This window comes from Lutra lutra, chromosome 10, assembly GCF_902655055.1.
Source record: "Lutra lutra chromosome 10, mLutLut1.2, whole genome shotgun sequence".
Taxonomy (NCBI): domain Eukaryota; kingdom Metazoa; phylum Chordata; class Mammalia; order Carnivora; family Mustelidae; genus Lutra; species Lutra lutra.
Genome location: NC_062287.1, coordinates 6850146 through 6870035, shown reverse-complemented (window position 1 = coordinate 6870035; position 19890 = coordinate 6850146). Strand labels below are relative to the sequence as shown.

General features: G+C 48.1%; 1 long non-coding RNA gene across 1 annotated transcript in view; it reads right to left on the bottom strand.

Moving 5' to 3' along the window:
- Positions 1-3263: 3263 nt before the first annotated feature.
- The window catches only part of LOC125078960 (uncharacterized), a 34399-nt gene continuing 17772 nt past the window's right edge, over positions 3264-19890 (bottom strand). Inside the window, exons 2-3 of the long non-coding RNA XR_007121022.1 lie at positions 5472-6319; positions 3264-3586 (exon numbers count right to left, since the gene is read on the bottom strand). This is a non-coding gene — a long non-coding RNA (uncharacterized LOC125078960). The remainder of the gene's footprint in view (positions 3587-5471; positions 6320-19890) is intronic.

The following is a 19890-nucleotide window of genomic DNA, read 5'->3' as shown; positions in this document are numbered from 1 at the left end:
GGTGCACACGCTTCCCTTCCTGACTGGAGAGGGTCCCAAGCGCCAGTTTGTAACACGGACTGGTTCTCCTGCTGCCATTTTGCTATTTGCATCTTGAACTGTTCATTCATTTTAAATGAGGGAATAAGTTAAACAGCTTTGTCCTCTGTGAAGTGTGACACAGAAGTAAGTATCGCTGGCTGCTCGTATGGCCCGGCCCGCGGCATCATGTGTCTAGCTTCTCATGCGTCCTGTGTTTTTGTCTCAAGCATAGATTTTTGGTAAATGGGGGTGTCAAGAGTTTGGGTTTGCCTGGATGTGATCTGGTTGACAGGAGCAGGCCGGGGCCAAGACAAGGAGCCGAGGGCCTGGAGAAAGGATCTGTCCACACGGATGGGGAAGCTGCCGCCGGGAGGGCGCAAGTCAGGAGGTTTTTGGGCAGACAGAACACAGACTCCAGGGGCAGAGCACTGTGTGCTAGGGCACCTGGACCTCCGGAGACCGTGGGGAAAAGGCAGCGCAGAAGCCAGCTGGTCGTGAAGAGGTCACTAACATGGTCCCTTGGGGGCACGCAGATTTGCATTTCAGCTTTACCAGCCAAAGGCTGTTGGCTTGGGGGTCATTGAAGGTCTCTAAGCCTGAATTTCCCCCAATACACAGTGGGATGAGAGCAGCCTCCTGCATGAGTTAACGTGAGGATGAACGCTGACCATATGTGGCAGGCATTAATGGAGCACCTGGTGACTGTCACGTGCTCATGAACTGTCAGCTCACACATATTTAGAATGACAATTTTCAAGTCAGAATCGGTTGGTTTCAGCTATGGGGAGAGGGCTCATTCTGCTGCTTAGGAGCTGCCAAGGGCTCCCCGGGAGGAGACAGAGGAGGAGGGGGAGAAAGGGGGCTAGGCCCGCCCTGCAGACCACGGGTTACCACGTGGAGGAAGAGGCACGAAACCTGGGGTAGGAGAGACGCGCTGCCACGTGTGCAGCCGCTGGGGAGGGTGCGTCGTCTCAACACCTGCTGGCCTCCCCTCGACCCGGGCACCGCCGAGCAGAGGGTGCTGCAAGGCTGTGCGGAGCGTCCCCCAAGCTCTAGCCTCTCTTGTATCGGCCTGGGACACTCTGTGACACTTGGTCGCGGGTGTGCGGCAGCTTTGTGACACACAGAGAAGTGGAGGTAGGGTGGGAGGGAGAGCCCCACAGGGACATTTCAGAGGAGAGGAGCAGAGCGACAACACACCCCATTCTGGAGTGTCAGAGGTAACGAGACGTTTACAACGCTCATGGTCCTCCGACAATGTGTTTCAACACTTCATTTGACTTGGAATGATCTTAATTACTCTTCACACTTGGGCACAACACATCCGGCCATTTGCAGGGGACATACGGGCCATAAAACGCATTAAAGGAGCACAAGGCAGGAGCCTCCGGGAAACACGAGGCACTTGCATGAGCTCTTCCCAGATCTGGGGAAGACGAGCCCGTTGAGTGACTGAAGGACGTGATGCTGAGTCAGTGTCCCTCGGGCGGCCAAGGGGGCAGCTCCGGGGCCACACAGTGCACCGTTACCATGGGCGCGCCTCACCATGGTAACAATGAACCGCAGAGATGCGGCCTCGCCGAGGAAGATCTTGGGAAAGTGGAACAGATGGCCTGTTGCCTGTTTCTACTTTGGTCATGACAGATGAGCAATGGACCCAATTATACCACGGGAAGGGGAGAGCCATCGAAGACATTTGTGATCTAGGGGGCTGGCCCTGGAGCCTTAGCACAGCCCCAGGTGCGTTCATGCTGGCCTCGCTGAGGAGCAGCTGGTGACGAGACGCCTGCACCAAGAAGTCGGCCGGGACTACACATCGCCTGGGGAAAGGGGTGAGGAGGGAAGGGGTGACCAGCAAGCCCAGCGGACGGTTCTCGCGGTCTATGCAGACAATGTGGGTGTGGATAATTCACCTTCACCACAGAAGACTGCGATAAGAACAAAAACCAACAAAAAACAGAAAAACCACCTTCATTCTCTACTCCTTTGTCAAAGAAAGATGAAGGGCTCATTTGTTGATGTTTGCGTTAATGGCTCAGAGATGCTCCGAGTGTTTCCCATGATTGTTGAGAAGATGATTATTTCATATTAAAGGAAACGAGGAGCCTATGTCTTAAAAGAACTTTCTCTAAAGCTGGTTTTGTAGTACGGAACAAGTGTAACTCAATAAAAGGTTTCTTGCCAAATCAATTTGGACCACCGAAAATGAAACATGTCCCTTCCTGAAAGGACCTCACAGTCTTCAGTGACATACATTCTGGTTATGCGGGCACAGCCGGTAAACCATGGCATCCTCAAAGCTTCTTTAAGTAAGAAGCCCTTTTTGTCTGGACTATTCGGCTGAGGAGGGAGCAGGGGTACATTTTAGACAAATGTTTTGCAGAAACCTCTTTGGAAAAGGCTACTTCAGGGCCCTTTAGGCATAATTACAGTTCGGAGCCGGTGACAAAAGTCACACAAATTAGCATGGTGAAAATGGTCGGGATTCTACTAATCTGGTCAAGATTAGGAAGGTTTCCCTCCTTGTACTTTCTTCATGTGTAAAATGAGAATAATATCCCAGTTTTGAGTTTTTTCAGGATAATCCTTCATGCATGTGGCTGATTCATGTTTCTAGTTAGTCATGGGCATGACATAAAAGCTGAGTCACGACCGTTTTCCAAAGGGGAGGTTCTAAAGGAAAATAAAAGTGATCTAGTGATTGACACCTACTACTTTGTATTTCAGGAGGCTTAGATTCAATGCCTTGACAGTCTCAAAAGCTGCGCTGAAAAATGCTATACCCTTAGGACAGGATCTGTGCTCTGTTCAATTAAATAGTTAAAATATTCATCCCCCAGTAATCTTTTGCAGCGAGAGTGTGGCAGATTCCCAATCAGAGACGTGATAAAGAAGCAGCTGTGCTTCAGAAAGCCTATCCCGAATAATGCAGGATGAACGGCTACGTGGCCCAGCCCCCGCCGTGTGTGCTAGGTAAGTGTGCGCAATTACATATGTTTTCAGACCACGAATAATCAAATCAGCCTAGAAATTCTCCTTGTTTGTATTCCTGGGGCACCAAATTGATAGCAGACCTCCAGCTCAATATTTAATGAATCTTCTCGGGAAATCTTCACCAGTAATGAAAAGCACCGCACAGCAGGCAGGGCAGCCAGGTCCCTGCCGAAAATACTGCCACTGGGCGTGGCGAGTCAGATGGAAAAAGGAACATGTTCACTCTGAGGCTGCCCGTGGCAAATGTGTTCTGCAGAGGAGCGGGGGTGGGGGGGGAGGCTGCCGACTCTGCCCATCCCAGGGCAGCCTGGGGCCTGAGAGGCAGAGCCGCAGTGGCTGGGGAGGGAATGCTGCACAGAGGCGAGATATGGTCTGAGGGCCAGGAACTGAGGTCCCGGCTCTGCTCCAAGCTCTGCTGCCGTAGGCCATTCTCCCGGGTGGCGGTCCCTGCCTTCCGCCTCCACCATGGAAATCACAAGCCAGGGTGGCTTGGGCTGCGGGGTTGCTAATGGGTTCTGAGAGCCGCCCACTCAGATGACCTCCACGGTCTTGTCACTGGGAAGAGAGCGTGCTGGAGAAGTAAGTGCTGTATTTGCAAAGAAAAAATTAATCATCCAAATTCAGTGGCCTGGTGCAGTGAAAGCGTTACTGAAGGAGAAGGAAGAGGTGGCAGGGGAGTGTGGGGAAGAATGTTCTGTGTATGTTGTTAAAGAATGAAATTCAACTGAGACAAACGTAAAGGTCTTATTGGCTTAATTCAATAACTCATGAGCCGGGCAGCATCCCGTCCGGCAAGCAGCAGGTAAGGAGCCCTGAGGAGATGTATGACACGGGCGGCCTCTACAGGCAGGAATGAGGAGAGTGGATTGCTTCTGTCCCTCGTCTGGGGGGCAGAAGGCATCTGTAGAGAGCATTGCCTCATTAGTAGTGCAGACCAGGTAATTAGAGATTCCTTGGTGATGGTTCCAGTCCCGGGACAAGCGGACATTGCAATTAGCTACTGCCTTGGTTTCCTGGTGTGGGGATTAGCACCAGCGACTCCATTTTGGGCCTTTGGCTCTTTGAACAACAGTGACTCTATGGTTGTACATAAGCACTCAAGCTCCGTATTTCTCTGGGTTTGGTGTGGTGAATAGTAGAGTCTCGACGTCGTAATATTAGAATAATTAACATTAAATAAGAGCACCCACTTCCCTAGGGCTTCTGATGTTTCAGGCACTGTGCTAAGGTCCCTGTGGGCTCCACCTCATTCCATTTTTACTGTACCAGGCACTATTATCCCCATTGTACTTATTAGGAAACTGAGGCTCAGAGAGGTTGAACAACTGACTCAAGCCCACACAGCTAGCAGGCAGTAGAGTGTGGTTTTCTAACTCCAATGATGGTTCTTACCCACAAAGCTATACTCATAATAAGTTGTAAAATTTGGGGTGAGGGGATAAAATATACTTTAAGGAGCAGAACACATACTGCTGTCACAGTGCTTATGCTTAGGAAGGGAAGATAAAGTATCTCAAATAGTAAATTAGGTGTCTCTAGGGGTGTGTAGGGCTGGGAAGGGGAAAAGCAGGGTGCTGTCGGGCATTTCATAGGCGCCCCTGGCCAAACCGCTCCCATACCTCTCTCTGCCTCTGTCCACAGCCCCTGCATGACTATAATCAACCAGGAAATTCAGGTGCAGCCCTCCCATTTCAAGTCTGATTTTAGAATTTCCACTGGTTCTCTGTTCCAGACAATGAAAATACGGAATCACTGCCTCTTACCATCTCCTGTTGCCTTCGCTGCATACAGAAGGAAAAAATGTATCTTTCTAACTGATTTATATGCTCGATCTCTCTGTCCTTTTGAGCCTCCTAGATGTGTCAAGGGAAGAGAGTGCGTCTAAAATTCTGAGTCCCCACCTTTTTCACAGGACAGACTGTGCTTATCTCTTTGGGGAGTGTCAGAGGCAGAGGGTGACATGCAACGCTGGGTGCCCTGGCTCATGCGGGTTTCTGGTGAGGTTGATTTAACCCTGGGACATGTGCAGTTGACTTGATGAGTTCCTTCTCTCCTGGGTATTTTAGGGATTCTGCCAAAGGGTCACAAGGATCTTCTAATGTGAACCCTGTCATTCTGCTCTTGTCTGTCCCATCACTGGGAGGGTATGTTTCTGTCTCCGGAGAGGTTCCCTAGGAACAGGCCTGAGGCCCGAGGATTTTGGAGTCTAAACGCGTGCATGGGTGTCTTCTGTGGAGACACGAGGGCTCTTATTTCCCCAGACCAGCCCCCGTCGCTTTGAGGGGAGCTCACCTCCTAGAGCTCTCCAGAAGCCAAAGGGTGAGGGGCGGGGGCTGACAAGAGCAGTATCCTCTCTGGTTTCACAGCAAGGAACACTCCCATCACCTCCGGACCCCGATACTTTGGTGGGGGCTGTAGAGCATTTTAGCCGGAAACACAACGTAACACACACTTACCTTCTGCAGCAGCTCGGCAGGGGGAGATGAGGGAACTCAGGTGCTGGACGCAGAAGGCTCCGCAGATCCTATTTGCTGCTTCGAGATGAAGGAGAAGGTGGTCCTGCCCGGCAGTGCCTCTCGATGATGACACAGAGCTGTTCTAGTGACCATCCTTCAGGACAGACGTCCTCTCAGATGGCGTCTCTGATGTGTGAAGTGACACTCTCCTCCTCAGGGACAAGTATCCACATGGGCCACAGAAGGAGGCAGCAGCTTTGACACATTTTGACTTCACTCTCACCAGCAAAACAATTGAAATTCTTCCTGCCTCTGTACATTCCTAACGGCTAATGTGGGAATACAGGCAATTCCCCCTTCCTTCACTTTTCTGGACTCGAATATTCAATTCATCAATAAACAGTTTAAATAATTGCTTCAGAAACGTTTGTTTGTGAATATCAGCCCATCCTAGAATGAATTCTTAAGCTGACAGCCAAGTAAAACTCTGTAAGTCTTTTCCCCAGAGTAAAGATCCCTTTAACGGAGATTTTTTTTCCAGCAAGGCTTGGAAGGTGTGGATATACGTCCATGTGTCCATAAATAAAACCTCCGAACTCCTTGCAGCCTATTTGGTGTCTCTGCAAATGAACACAAAGGTGGTTCTGAAGGTTGCTACTTTCTTCCCCTTGGTGTATGTTATCTTCCAAATTCCTGGATGCGGTGGTTCTGGGGTTAACGTGTGGGATTAACTATGCTTCATGGAACCGTCTTCTCTCCTCCTGTTCTTCAGGGAGCAATGTCAGTGGTTGCACATTGTATTTCTAATGACTATCGCCAATTGGTTGTTCCAGCTCCAAACTTTCCACCTAGATCGAAGTAACTATGGTAAGTAAATGAGATTATATAACCAAAACAGAGAACTGACTTAGCCCTCACTTATACACGGACACCCTTAACGTGTATGTGCCTCACTTACATCGATCACAGATTGTTCCCAGAAGATGTGCAGCCACAGCCCCGATTTACAGATTTGCTGGCTGTTTTGCAACATTGGGAAATTAACCTCATGTTGTGTCTTTAGCCATAATGGTTACAATTTCTGTTGTGTATGTCATCTGCTGCTGCTCTCCGATTGCCATGATTAACTGTGCATGACACGGACAATGACTTACACATTTTTTGAGCAGATGAAGACAATTTACGTAAAGAAGTGAATGCCCACAAAGAAGAAGAACTTGTGCGTCTGTGACTGGGGCTCCCTGCTTTCCCACATGCCTAGGCCGGGGCGGCGCCTTCCTCCGGGGTAGGGGCTTCTACCTCGACAGGATGCATTTTCTTATACTGTCCAGAAGCCAGGAGAAGACAGAGCCATAGTTCTTAATTTTGACTCCCAGTGAAAGCCAGTATTGGAGCCTGGGGAGAAAACTTTCTAAGTACACTGACTGGAGAGAAGGAAGTTGAGTCAAGAGAAGTAGAGATCAATGTGGACTCCAAGAAATGGCACATCTTGGTATTCCATAGAATAAATATATATGTTTATTCTTACTCACTTGAACAGATGAGCCAGAATTTAATGCATCCTGCAAAGGGGCCAGGTTTCTACTGGCCGGTAGCAGATGATGACTTATGCCAGGTAAGGAGTAAAGAAAAGCTAATTTAATTAATTTCATCACCAGGGTTTCTCCAGTAAGGAAGGATAAACTGGGAAAGAGACCATCACGATACTTTCTAATATTTATTTATTTTTATTTTTTTTTCAAGATTTTATTTATTTATTTGAGAGAGAGGGCGAGAGATAGAGCACGATTAGGGGAGAGAGGGAGAGGCAGGCTCCCCACTGAGCAGGGAGCCCGACATGGGGCTCAATCCCAAGACGCTGGGATCAGGACCTGAGCCGAAGGCAGACATGTAACTGACTAAGCCACCCCTGCGCCCCTCTAATATTTATTTATAAGAATAATTAAAAACAGCCTGCATTCCATTTATGATTGAGGTTTACTACCTGTCTTTAAGTTGTATGACCGCCTAGTCAACTCTGGCCGCAGTCAAAGCGAGGTCGTGAGTCATGATCTGGCTTTTTCAATTGACATAGTCATGAATCTCTCCTGTATGGACTGAAGGGCTGTTCATTCATTTCTTAAATAAAGAGTTGTTTAATGCTTATTCTCTAACAGGTGCCAGGGATGTGCGGTGACCCAAATCCACCAAGTCACCGTTCTCATGCAGTGACTTTTTAGTCCTTAGGATAAGTGAGAAACGAGGAACAAACATCTATATGTCAGGTAGTTCCAGAGCAGGAGAAACACTATCAAGAAAATGGATCAGAGCGAGGGGACCCAGTAGGAGAGGAGAGCGGGCTATTTTTAAAAGTCGCTGCCAAGGAAGGCCTCTCTAAGGAGGTGAACTTGGAGTGGAAACGTGAAATGACATAATCTGTATGATTATGCAAAGCATGTAAATCTGTACAAATTTGGAAAGATAATTAGTTAAGATGAGATCATATCAGAGTAGGGTGGATCTGAATCCCATGACTGGTGTCCTTAGAAAAGCAGGAACAGGACACACAAAGGAAAAGCAGCCACAGGAAGAAACAGACTCACCCGGGAAGAATTCTGTGTGGACTTGAAGGCAGAGACTGGGGTGAGGCATCTACGAGTCAGGGAAGGAGAGAGGAGGCAGGAGCAGACCTTTCTTCCAAGCCTTCTGAGGAACCAGCCCTGCCAACACCTTGACGTCAGACTCCCCGCCCCCAGAACTGTGAGACAGTGTGTGTCTCCTGTTTAAGCCTTAAGCACCCCCTCACCAACCCTCCAGGAGAAATAGTTGTGTACACTCTAACCAGAGTCCCACTGTCTTGTTCTTAGTTTTCTGACAATATCAAACACCACAGTCTAATTATTTGGGGCAAACTTTCTTCAGGATGGCACCTGGATGATTTTGAAGGTGACCTTCCTCATTTGGCTCTTCAGGGAACCTCATGAGCACCTCTGAAAACAGACCAGCCTCCAGTCAGACGCAGAAGGAGACATGAGTTGGACCGTTGCAATAGCCATATGACATAAAATTGACAGATATTTAATTGTGAGATGCTCTGCTCTACCGAGTGGTTTTCTAAAATAAGCCAAACAGATCAGCTGATCGACAGACTAGAAATCGATGGGAAATTAGAAGGGTAATGTCTGTCTCAAGAAAGATGACTTGACCCAATGTTCTAATAATGGAGAGCAACCAAAGCACTTGAAAAATTGATGTGAAACCTACCATCGATCATTTTAGATGTTTATGGCCAAGGAACTTTGTTGTATAACTGGATTGCCCAAATGCATAGCAACATGAGGCCTCAGACCCAGAGAAGGGGAATTAGATGGAATGAGCGCTGACCTTTCCTGCTGATGAGAATTAGAATCAGCATCTCTGAGCACTTCTTGTTTCACATTGTTCTTAATTGAACAATATTACAGAAACAACAAGAAATGACTTGGTATTGATGGAAGTGGCTCTCATGGATGGGAGTGTTCTGACACAGGAATTCCAACATTTTCTAATTTGAAAGGGGCTGAATTGTATTTTTTTTTAAACTAAATAGTATTTTTATAAACTAATCTCGAGAGGAGACATGTCCAACAAACGTCTAAAACTGATCTACAAAATGTCACTGTCTCAGGGATCCAATTACATGGAAATTCAGGCTATCTTACTATGCAAATGAAAAAAGTCAATTAATTGGTCAGGGGTCTAACAGCTTTAGACAGAAATACCAGACAAGTCTGAGAATTGCCTGCATCATACAGAAGCCACAAATTGGGCTGTCAAAAGCCAGTGCCCTTCGATAATTATCCTGTATACACCAAACATACCAGGATCTACAGAAAGGAGAAATCCCTGGGGGAAAAAGAAATCCTAATGGGGTCAGGCAAGGACTCCAAGTAAGCTACGGGCATGAACAGAGTCTGCCAAGGTCAGTCAGAAGTTGCACCTGACAAGCCCACAAAAAACTGGCCAAAGACCAAAATATCGGACACTCTGTGGCCAGTCCAGTGGTCAGGATCTTGCTAACCCCCGTCCGTGAGGGTCATAGCTTCTGCTCTGCACCCCAGCCTACTACATGCAACACCGTCCCCCCTCACACTCACAGAACATTCCCACTGTGCGCCACCCCTCCCCCAACAAAAACCAGCTTTGGCCAGGAAAATGGCGGAAAAATGGTTCTGTTAGCAAGATAATTGTTTCCTTAGCCTCCCTTTCTGACTCTTGATCTTCATAAGCATTCTCTTCCCGTCTTGGGTTCCAAGACCTCATTGCTTTCTGAGTCTTCTCCCAAGAAAAGCAAGCACTGGTTTACATCACCATTATCCTTTGATAGAAACTCACTCATCAGTATGAGAAGAGCTGTAAACCACCCTCATACTCGACACACCTTTCTTTGTGAAGGATGCTTTACCCCATGGGATGGTCATCTACGGGCCATCAGAGACATCTAGGAGGGCCACAACCGAAGAAGTGGATCTCCTGCTGGGGAAGGGAGGCATCGGGAAAAGCGGCACAGTACAGAAGAGTCTGCCAGGTGAGGCATGACTCCAGCAGGCACAGGAAGGAGTGGGGAGATGGATGGGTAGGGTTAGGGATAGGGAGCCAAGGTTATGCAGTGTAAACTAATGTGGGTTTGAATACTACTTCTAAAGCTTGCTAAAATCTAATGAATAAGGGAAATCTTGTGCTGGTGCCTAAATTCATCTTATACCTAGAGACGTCCTAAAAATTAACATTTTAGTCATTTTAGGCTATCCAAAGGAATAATTTCACTGTTGATACTTTGCACTGACCTCAAACATTAACCAGGACCTCAGTGGATTCTCTCCCCTTATCTATGTTTTTACTGCTCCATATTGCTCTCTCTGATTCACCACTGCTATCACTGTCACCATTACGGTGACTGCTGGAGAGCCAGCTCACAGCCTCATGGCCCAGGACAGCTGCCACACAAACCACTCCATGGCCAGGACACCCCGCAGACTTAGGCTGCGCACGGCTGCTGCAGAAGCCGCCGGTATGAGGCTTCGGGAGAGGACTGCTGCGGTGTCAGGACGTGTGAGAGCAGAACGCCCTCGGAGTTGGGCTCAGAGCAGTGGTTACAGAATGGGAGCTGAAATGGAAGGACTATTGTTTCAAGTCTTTGCTTCCCTCCCTGGGGAAGCATTCTCTCCCCTGCCCACTGCCTAGCCACGTAACTCACAGCAGCCGATGAAGGGAGTGTGAGGTCTTGGTGTCACTTCTGAGAAGTCTTAGGGGCAGGCATGTCACAGTCCATGTGTTCCCTTTACCACAATGACTGGACTGATCACTGTGCAGCTTGCCCTATGGGCTTAGGTCTGGGGGCGTGGAGAGCGGGGAGCACAGCTACACAGTAGATCCATCTCTGTCTGTCTGTCGGTCTATCTATGTACCTACCTACTATCTACCTTATCTATCATCTGTCTTATCTATCAATCTTATCTATTCTACCTGATTATCAATGAATAAGCTTCTGTTGTAAGCCGCTATGATTTGGGGTCTGTCATCTTGCCTCAACCTAGCCTGACCTGTTCTACTGTGCTAAGAGAATGTCAGGAATAGGGTAACTCTGGCCGCTGATGAATGATATTCTGCATGTGTGTGTGAGTGTGTGTGTACACATATGGGCGGTAGAATGATTCACAGGGAACAAGGTCAACAGTAACAAAGATGACAGATAATCAAGTAAAACGGAGATAAACTAAAAATATGACTTGGTTGGGCTATCACAGTGATACTGATGACAGTCACTGTTGTGAACTGCTTACCATTTGAGACTAATTTGTATGCAGCATAATCAAAACTATGCATAGCATTAAAACATGCACCTGATATAACTCTGTTGCAGGCTTTGTTTGATTACAACAATAACCTCTTTACGTGTATATTCAATCTCTGTAATTTGTTGTTCATGTAGTCATTTAAAATAATCTGTGAAAACAACCCCATTAAAAGGGTCAAATTAGGAAGCATGCTGTGGGTGAGTGCACAGAAGAAAGGGAAAACGTGTCCCTACAAAAAGAAAACTGGGGACCTGAGTAAATGGGCAGGACCAGTCTGACCCGAGCTCAAACCATGTAAATATGTATTAAGTGTTTGTGTTCCTTCTACCACAGGCCTCCCACTCTTCTAGTGAATCTCATCTATACTCATGGCTATGACTACCGGCAGTCGATCAGTATCTTCAAAAATTATGCCTGGGGCCCACACAGAATACAAGCTTCCTGGTCATCTCTTCCCCTTGGGTGTCTCCCAAGATACCTCAACCTCAGCATACCCCAGATCTCAGTCATGGTCTTCCTTGTAGTTTGGTTCTCCCACCCCTTTCTCTTTCTTACCCCAACTACTGTTGATTCTACCCTCTAAATATTTTCATCCCATCTCCTTATTTACAGCTCCGCTTGTGCAACCCTAGTCCAAGTTACCATCATCTCTGGTCTGAAGGAGCCCAGCTCGTCTCCCCACATCTACGGTGTCCCCTCCAGTTTATTATCCTTGTTGCACTTAGGGTGATTTGTATCAAAGTACAGATCTCACCGCATTGTTTAAAACCCTTAAGTAGTTTCCACTGCTCTTAGGGTGAAGACCGAAGTGTTTACTATACCATGAATCTCCCTGCAGTGGGTATCTGCTGCCTCCCTCACCCAGCCCCCTCTTTCAGAAATGCCTCTCCCCAGTCCAGTGGATTACCGATCCCTTAGCTCCATCTTCCCTACGGGGAAGAGCATGGGACCCCACCAGGCACATCAGAGTACTCCAGGGACTGGCTCAGAGCTGGGCATTATCTCCATGGCAGGGGTCAGGGTCAGGGAGAGCCCTACTTTGGCAATTAATATGAATCCTAGGAGAAGGAGGGTCTTTCACCTCCTGAGATAAGAGGTTTGAAGCCCACCTCTAGGGCTGACCTTTTCCACCATGTGAAGAAAGCCTGCCTGAGGAAGTAGGTCAGGCTGAAGGAAAGTGAGTCAGGAGATGAAGAAGAGACAGGGGAGTGGTGGCATTTGTTGGGGTTGATGCTGGAAGCCAGTGCCTGATCTCGGACCTCCCAGTCACGTGAGCCCATCTACTCCTTTTTGATTTAGGCTGATTTAAATTGAGTTGACATCACAAGGGGCTCTTCCTCTTACCTTAGTCTTTGTTCAACAGGCCTACCTCCTCCCTCGCTCACACCAAGTTGATTTCTTCAGCCCTTGGCTGTGACATCACTTCTGTGGGGAAGTGCTTCTAAATCCTCCAAACACGGTAAGGCCTCGCTATTATGCTCGCTCCTTCTCCTCAGGTCCATTTGGAATGAAATATTAATTGATGCGTTTATGCCTCCGCTAAAGTGATTCTTCTCCGTCTCCCCCACATGACTCTAGGCAGCATGAGGGCACACCGTGATGCCCCCGACCAGGCATGGTACTTGGTACAGTGCCTGTCAGGTGCCTGTGCTAAGTGCTTTTGAGCACATTATCTCACTGAAACCTCCCCACAATCCGGCGGCAAATGCTCTGGGGTCCATTTACAAACGCGGACACTAAGGCGCGGGTACATTAAGAAACACTGCGAGATGAATAGGGAGAGAGAGAGACCCAGGACACAAAATTACGTCCTGTTCCAAATGCAGAGATCCTCTTCTCGTGCCACTACTGAGGGGCGCCCTGTCTGTGTGCAGTCTCTCCTTTCCCTACTGAATGCTTACCTTGACTCCACTTCCTACAGTCTTTTACTCTCTTCTACCTTTTACTTAAATTGGTGGTTCAGGGGCACCTGGGTGGCTCAGCTGGTTAAGCCTCTGCCTTTGGCTCAGGTCATGATCTCAGGGCTCTGGGATCGAGTCCCACATCGGGCTCTCTGCTCAGTGCGGAGACTACTCTCCCTCTCCTTCTGCTCCACTCCCCCACATGTCCTCTGTCTCTCTCTCTCTCTCTCACTTTCAAATGAATAAATAAAATCTTAAATAAAATAAGTCGTTGTTCATTAGGTTCACACGTTCCAGTTATACTTTCAGCCTTACCTGAAACATGTGAAACATAACCCTTTCTCTCCAACAAAGCTTTCATGATCCAGAAGGAATTTTTTTTTTTTTTTAAAGCAATGGCTCTGGCTTGGGGGTGGAGGGGAAGGGAATTCTCTGTCTTGAGATTCTCCATATTTTTCTATATTGGTCAATGAATTCCTGTCTACTCCTCAACTGTCTGGTAGACGAGAGGAGAGAATAAGAGAAGGTACAGCCCACCTATGCCACGGAGCTGGGGTCACTTCAAAGCCCTTCCCTACCCCCCATGCCTCCAGGGACCCAGCATTTGGTCATTTGCCCATTTTAATGATCTGACAAAAATATGCACTTTCATGGCAGATGGGGTTCAAACACAGTGACGCTAGAATGTTCTGTAGACATGTGTAATCTGCTCGGCATGCGGTACTCAGCACTACAACAATAAGTGTTTAGATGAAGTGCCCAGGCTCCAAAGAGGCTGCATAAAAGGGAGAATTCCAAAGATTTCTGGATCTGCTGGGCCCACAGTAGTGCTATTCAAAGAAACCAGCTTCCGAAATTTTCGTTAGAGATGAGGAGACTTAACCTGAAGGTTGATCAATGAACCTTGTCTTTCACTGAGGCCATTTTGCCACAGAGACTATGCCGGCTGAACCGAAGGTGTAAGGACATGCTTGGGGCTGCTGTAAGCTTTGTCTGGTCTCATGTGGGTGACAAGCTCACGGACCAGCCTTGGCCTCTCTACTTTTGAGCAGCCATGGCCTTGAGATGTGTTTTGCAATGCTGGCTGAATGCCAGAAGCACCGGGGAGGCCTTACGGTAACCTAATGCTCAAGGAACTTATCCAGAGATCCCAGGGCAGTGAGTCTGGGGTGGCATCCGTACATTTTAGCACTTCCCTGGGTGATTCCAGCACTTAGTCAGCATCAAGAACTCCCGACCTCCCTTGCCGCAGGAGTGCAAGACCGTGAATTCTGAGTGTCGACCTTTGGCAAAGAATTGGGAGCTAAGGAGAGCTGACGTGGGTGGGAGAGCTTGTCCGTCGAAGCACTTCTTGCTTCTTGGCCCTTTCATGAGCCAGTTGGGGGAAGGAAATAGAACTGAACAGTTCCCAAGAGATAGGTGACACGCACGGCGGGGAAGAAACACCCACCGACTGTTCAGAACCTCAGGCTTTCAGAAATCTGAACCGAACGAGAGAACTGGAGGAGGGGATGCTCTCCCACGGCACAGGCAGAAGGACACAGAGGAGGCAGCTGAAGGACAAAAAAAAAAAAAAGCTATAACGGCCTCATGTTCTCACCACCTCCTCTGACAGTGGTTTTCTGGGGAGGATGAAGCCATCCGTGACACTGAAAGAAGGAAAAGGGAGGCTCTGGGGAGGCGAGGACTATAAATATGGCAGTCTGGAGAAGGGGGGGAACCTGTTACTTATTGAAAATACCTCAGGTCAGCACTGAGCCTGGAAACTATGTTGCTCAGGGTGACTGAGGGCAAGGAGCAGACCCCCAGGTCGGGCCACCATCACCAGAGCCCCACAGGCTCAGCAAATGCCAACCGGTACTCCACTCCCTCACTGAGGGGTGAGGACGGAACTCAAAGACAAACCTTATCAACATGTGTGGTGCCAGGGGGGCCTCTGCATAATTGTGACAGCCCCTCAGGCCCTGCATTCCAGAAAACCTCATTTGGGAGGCCAAAGTGATCCTCTTGGCAGCCCCGTGTGGCCCACAGTCATTGTCAGGCTGGCGTCACAGAAAACATCGCCACAGACAGCATCCTAGCATTCCTGTCCTTTGCATACTCCTCTGCTAGCTTATTAAGAGTATTTTTTAAACACCGAGTTCGTGAATATAGGTAGCCTGGCAAAATAGAAAGGTACAGGCTTTAGACACTGGCCCTTTAACTCGTTTATGGGACCAACCCTGGGTAAATTAATTTACTTCCTTGGACCTGGGGTTTCTTGTATGTACAGGTATAATAATCTCTATCTCTTAAAGATTGCTGTAAAGGTTAAATGTGAGGGGGGGCTGGGTGACTCAGTCAGCTAAAAATCCAGCTCTTGATTTCAGCTCACGTCAGGTTCTCAGGGTCATGGGATCGAGCCCCACATCGGTCTCTGCACTCAGCAGGGAGTCTGCTTGAAGATTCTTTCTCTCTTTCTCCCCCTCACCCTCTCCCCTGGTTTGCACTCGCATGCTCTCTCTCGTGCAAATAAATAATTTTTTTAAAAAATAAAGATTACATGTGAGCTAAAGTCAGCGACTGAGCCAGCTGCATTTGGGAGGATGCAAGTGGGAAGCGGCGTTATCTTCCGGCAACATTCCCTTTCCAATCTGGCCTGCTAAAACCCCCTTTCCCTCTACTCGGTAATGGTTCCGGCACATTCTCTAGCTATTCTTGCCACTTCCTGGCACGGACAAGCAGGCTCATCTGAAGTCCAGTCCACTTCCCACATCAAAACCTCGATTTCTCATGTAAGCTTGAAGCCCTGCACCTTCTCTGGACCGGGTCTGCGCAGTCTTTAGAAACCCGGCCTGGGGGCGCCTGGGTGGCTCAGTGGGTTAAGCCGCTGCCTTCGGCTCAGGTCATGATCTCAGGGTCCTGGGATCGAGCCCCGCATCGGGCTCTCTGCTCAGCAAGAGGCCTGCTTCCCTCTCTCTCTCTCTCTCTCTCTCTGCCTTCCTCTCCGTCTACTTGTGATCTCTCTCTGTCAAATAAATAAATAAAATCTTTAAAAAAAAAAAAAAAAAAGAAACCCGGCCTGCCCCCTTCCCCAGGGCTCTGTGGCTTCTGGATTCTTCGGGCCGGGGACTGGGGAGAAGCTGTAGTGTTCGGGATTTATGTGCGGAGGACACTGAGCGCAGGCGCTGCCTACTGTGGGCGTTTTGTAGTCTCTTCAGGGCACGGAAGAAAGCACAAGAAAACAAGGAAAGAACAGCACATACGACCTCTAAGTGACCGGTGTTGGGACTGAAGCGTGCAGCACAGGTTTCTGTGCACCCAGGAAGAACGTTCACCTGCTCTTTACAGAGAAAGTTCTAATAAAATATTCTGGGTGTCTGTTGTTCTCTATTTGACATTTCCCTTCACCATAACATACATGTTCGTTTCCTTGTTTTTCTCGCTCTCTTTTTAATTGTGGTAAGGTGTATATAACATAAAATTTACTGGTTTAACTATTTTTCGGTATTCAGGCAAGTGGCATTAAGAACATTCATACTGTTGTTCAACCATCGCAAGAATCCTAGAACTTTTGCATTTTTCCAAACTGGAATTCTGTATCCACTAAACATCAACTCCTCCTCAGTTGTCTTTCTCCACAGTCTCCGGCAACTGCCATCCTACTTCCCGTCTCTAAAATTTGACTGCTATAGGTACTGCATGTGAGTAAATCCTCCAATAATTGTCCTTTTTGTGTCTGGCTTATTTGTTCGCTCAGCAATGCTTCCAAGGTTAATCCATGTTGCAATACGTGTGAGCATTTCTTCCTTTCCACGGCTGAATGATGTTCTGTTGTACGCAGATACCACATTTGGTTGATGAATTCATGTTTTGATGGGCATCTGGGTCATTTCCAATTTCCTTGTCTCTTACATGCCATTTATTTTTAAGATTTTTTTTATTTATTTGAGAGAGAGACAGTGAGAGAGAGCATGAGCGAGGAGAAGGTCAGAGAGAGAAGCAGACTCCCCATGGAGCTGGGAGCCCGATGCGGGACTCGATCCTGGGACTCCCAGGATCATGACCCGAGCCGAAGGCAGTCGTCCAACCAAATGAGCCACCCAGGCGTCCCAGTCTTACATGCCATTTAAAATGAAGTCTTTGCCGTCTGTAATCATCAGTGGCTGGAGAAAGTGTCGGTGGAGGAGTCCTCCTTCTCTGGCCCATCCTTCTCCCTTCTTCTACATGGTGGGTCAGCACTGGGTAGCAGGTTGACCCCTGTTCTCTGAGAACTGCTTACCCTCAGGGAAGGTCCCTGATAACCCAGGCTTCTTCTCAGCGTAACTTCTCCCTTTCCCCTGCTCCCTAGACAGATCAATCCTTGACCTGACTTTGGCCCATCAGAAGTGAAATGTGCAGACAGTGGTCCCATCCAGCAGGAAGGTACAAGAACACCTGCCGTGATGCTGTCCATCCTGATGGACGGTGACCGTGGGGGACCTCGGGCGTGTTCCGCTCCGCACAGGAATTCTCAGGCCAGCCCGGAGAGATTTCCTTACCTGCAGCCCTATCACGTGACTAATGTCTTCTGTATTCTCTTCTAACTTTTCCTTTCTCCTACTTGCTTTTCTTCTCGGATTTCTCTTCCACTGGCCTGGGAGTTTTAGCCAACATCCCTTAGGGCTAAAGGCATTATAAACTCCAAGCTTGACTTTTTACATTCAGCTGAGCGCTTTCTCCACCCTGGCTCCCATCGGATCCCTTGGTAATTTAAGGGGACTGTCTGGCCTCCAAGGTCAGAAGACACAGTGCATCCACTCAGGCATTTACAGTGAAAAATACTCAGGGCTCTCAGCTCATGGTACATGAGATCTGGGAGCAAATGTCAACAGACTGGGTGTATGATCAGCTTCCAAAAACCATAATTTTCTCTCACTTTTTCAGCAAATTATGCCCCTGAAGCTCATACTTTAGCAAGAGCAGCAGAACATGTGTGACATAATTCATGCCTTAATTGGCTGGACATGTTGGACCCTAAAAGGTGTCTGTAGAGTTCATTCTCCTTTCTGCTGGTTGGATTTCAGAGTTAACGGCTTCTGTAATTTCGGCTTTTATGTGTGATTCCTCTTTCCCCTCCGTTCTTCTCTAATGGTTTAGTAGTTTAAGGTCCCCTCTCTTCCTTCCCTTTTCTTCCTTTCCCTTCCCTCATTCCTCCTTCCCTCCCTCCCTTCCTTCCTTTCCTTTTCTCCCTTTCTTTCTCTTCCTTCCCTTTCCTTTTCTTCTCTTTTTCTTTTCCCCTTTCTTTCTCTTTCTTCCTCCCTCCCTTCCTTCCTTTTTTTTCTCTCTCTTCCTACCATCTTCCCTTCCTCCCTCCCTCCCTTCCTAATTCCTAGGAAAGATGTATCAAAACAAGGACTGTCACTATGGGACCTGATTCTGGTGGATCCCTGGGCAGTAACCTTCCCTGGGCATTCTCTGTGAGTGGTACCATGAGCCCGGCCGTCAGCTTCTTTCTCTGCCCACTTTACTCCTCTTTGCACAAAATGCATCGTACAGCCAAGCATGAAATTCCCCATTTTCATTAGTCCATAGTGCTGTCCCTTATTGGAATGCTGTATTTGCTAAGGCTGGAGGGACAAAGATCTGCTTGTTAATAAAATGGCAATGCTTCCACTCATCCAGCATGTGCTGGTGCCCAGCACTTTACAGGCAGGAGCTGTAAGCCAACCCCCCAATCACCGCCAGATGAGATTTTCTTATCCCTGTTGGTAACTGAGCAAACTTAGGCTCACCAAAGTGGTAAATAGATTTGCCTAAAATCACATAGTTAGAAAGTAATAGGGCAAGGTTTTAAACTCAAAGCTTCTAACTTATTTTTTTGTTTTTAAAGGTTTTGTTTATCTGAGAGAGAGAGCAGGCAAGAGCACACTCGAGCTGGGGAAGGGGCAGAGGGAAAGTGAGAAGCAGACTCCCCTCTGAGCAGGGAGCCTGATGTGGGGCTCGATCCCGGGCCCCTGAGATCATGACCTGAGCAGAAGGCAACCACTTAACTGACTGAGCCACCCAGGCTCCCCCAGAGCTTCTAACTTTTAAAAAATATACAGGTACAGGGTGCCTGGGTGGCTCAGAGGGTTAAAAGCCTCTGCCTTCGGCTCAGGTCATGATCCCAGGGGCCTGGGATCGAGCCCCGCATCAGGCTCTCTGCTCCATGGGGAGCCTGCTTCCTCCTCTCTCTCTCTCTGCCTCTCTGCCTAATACTGTGATCTCTGTCAAATAAATAAATAAAATCTTAAAAAAATATACAGGTATGTCATGAGGTGTGATTGAAAAAGACTGGCCTTTTAAAAAAAACATCTTTTGGGGGCACCTGGGTGGCTCTGTCAGTTGACTCTTGATTTCTGCTCAGGTCATGATCTTAGGGTCGAGATATGGAGCCCCATGTCTAAGACTGAGCTCTGTGCTCAGCAGGGAGTCTGCTTGGGATTCTCTCGCTTGCTTTCCCTCTGCTCTGCCCCCCTCACCCTGAGCACATTCTTTAAGTAAATACATGAAATCTTTATAAAAAATCTTTGAATTCCCACACCAAAAGGCCCAAGGAGGGGGTACGTTCACTCATTATCACATGCGCAGGTGGGTCCTGGGACTTCCTGTGCTCTTGCCCTCACTGTTTGCCCATGGACCGTCTTTGAGCTGTGTCTACAGGGTCTACAGCTGACACTGAAGGACATCACAGGTGGGGCT